The sequence below is a fragment of the Suricata suricatta genome, chromosome 7 (genome assembly GCF_006229205.1).
Source record: "Suricata suricatta isolate VVHF042 chromosome 7, meerkat_22Aug2017_6uvM2_HiC, whole genome shotgun sequence".
Classification (NCBI taxonomy): domain Eukaryota; kingdom Metazoa; phylum Chordata; class Mammalia; order Carnivora; family Herpestidae; genus Suricata; species Suricata suricatta.
In genome coordinates, this window is record NC_043706.1 from 104,845,612 (window position 1) to 104,848,149 (window position 2,538).

Consider the following 2,538-nt stretch of genomic DNA (forward strand, 5'->3'; position numbering starts at 1 on the left):
AGTATCCCTTCAGGACCTTTCTCTCTGTCTTCCTCTTCAGGAATTCCTATGATATGGAATTTGTTCCATTTGATTGTGTCACTCAGGTCTTGAATTCTCCTTTCCTGCTCCTGGATTTATTTCTCTCTGTTTTTTTCAGCTTCCTCTTTGGCTATAACTATATCTTCTAATTCACCTATTCTCTCTGCCTCGTCAATCCTTGAGGTGGCTGCCTCCAGTTTGTTATTCACCTCATCTATAGCCTTTTTTAACTCATCACACCTATTTTCAAAGTGTCTAGTAATTGTCTCAGTTGATTCTTTGATGCTTTTCTCAACCCTAGTGATTAATTTTATGACAAGTTTTTTAAATTCTTGATCTGGTATGTTGTCTAGTTCTGCCTTGAGCAGTTCTGTGGCTGTGACTTCCTCCTGGAGGTTCTTCAGGGGAGAATTCCTTCATTTTGTCATTTTTGCTAGTTTTCTGTCTCTTGTCACCTTTAGAAAGCTCGTTGAGCACTCTACACCTGTTAACATTTCTCTGTTAATGAGGCTAATTGACTGTTCAGGGCCTGTCATTTCAGGAAATATTCTTTTAATGGTGTCTCTCAGTTTCTCTTGTTGTGCCTTTGAATATTTTATTTCCCTACTCAGCAATATTTGGAACTCGCTGTCTAGCACACTTTGGCTTGTTTCTTGGTGTAGACCTAAGAAGGAAAAAAGACAGACAAGCACAGAGGGAACAGAAGCACACAAACGCACAGACAAATCAAACAAACAAACACATTAAAAGGGGGAAAGAAAAGAACAAAAATGGAGAGGAAAGAGATAAAAAGAAGAGAAGAAAAAAAAATAAAAAAAATAAAGGGGGTCAGAGACAACAAAGGACAGTGGACAGTCTAAAAGTGTATGACCAGTTGAGGGGAAAGGTAAGGATGAGATACAGGAGAATATATCTGGATTGCAAGAAGGTAAAAAAAAAAAGGGAGAAAGGAGAAAGAAAAATAAGAAATAAAAATTTAAAAAAATTTAAGTAAAAAAAAGGAACAATAATAAAAAATGTACAGAAAAAGAAAAAAAGAAAAAAATGAAGAAAAATAGAAAAAGAAACAAAGTATTTAAAAAAAGCAGCAGCTCCTCCTTGTGGATAGCCGTGGTGTGGTGTGGTAGGTCTTGGAGGCTGCTCTCAGAGGCTCTGCCTTGGTGTCTGCAGAGAGTACAATGGTGGCACGCCAAACTCCACTGGAACTATGCACTGTAGGCCACTCTAATGAGTCCAATCTCCTTGTGCCATGGTTGAGCCGAGTTGTGTTTTCCAGGCCCGCCTCAGTTCAAAGTTCCAGTCCATGCACCTTTATGCTACCACAGATGAGATGTATTTGCTTTGGTGGCTGGCTTCTTAGGTGGAGGAGTCAGTTTGTCTTGGCTCAGGCAGGGATTTCGGCTGCCCCTGTCTGAGGCATGATGCGCAGCAGGAGGTGAGGTGCGCGCCATCACAGACCCAACTGTGGATTCTCAACCCGCAGCCAGGATCACAATCGTGTTGGAGGAGGAATGAGTTTCTCTTGGCTTGAAGCAGCTGTTGCCCGAGGCTCAGTGTGCTGCCAGAAATGAGCTGGAAGCTCCTGCAGCCTGAGCGCTCACCCAGGCCTCACAACTGCCAGCTCCCTGCCGGGATCACCTAGGTGTCAGGGCTATTTTTTCCCTCTTGGCACCAGGATTCAGGATTCACGCGGCCAATGCTTACGGCAAGATGTACCATGGAAATGAGGTGCGTGCTCCCACTCCCAAAACCAAGGTCGAAGTGAGTGCCCCTGACGCTGATGCTGCCATGGCCGCTGACTCCCCACCGAGATGGCACAGGGCTGGAAGCTGTTCTTTCCCTTGCGCCACCTGGGTTTGGGATTTAGGCTACCCGGCAGTTATCTATGGAGTGAGTTTCTTTCTCCAAGCACGGTTAAGCGTTCTTTACTTCTTCCCTAGAGACAGTACTATGAGCGTGTTCAGTCTCTCTGTCGCTTCCCTTTGTCTATCGGGCTCCTCACACTTGCCCCATGTTGGGCTGGGGCTCCCACCTCCCCTGCCCCTCTCGGGCTGGCCTGTTTTCCAATCCCCCCAGTTCGCACTCACTCACTCAGGTATCTTTGAAGTTCTCTTCTTTCTGGAGTCCGTATTTTCTCCTTCCACTCTTGTAGATGAGAGTAATGTCCTTCTCAGATGGATAGATGGGGCAGACGAAGTTTATAGAGCTCCCTTCCTCTCCACCATCTTGGCTCCTTCCCCAGCACTGACTCTTAAAGATATCCCTGAAGCAGCCTCAGCATAGATGGAACTTTTAATTCTTTTTCATTCCCCTTATCATTCACCTATCAGCCCAATATAGTTATAACTAAAATTTTAAAATCCATAATTAGAATTATTATGACTATGCAAAAACCCTTTTCATTGCTGAGCTAAATGAATGTAGGTTTTTTTTATCTCCACTTGAAAATTTTTCCTGGAGTTAATCATTGCTTTATTCTTTTCATTTATTTTGTTTTGTTGAACCAGGAGTTAAGTT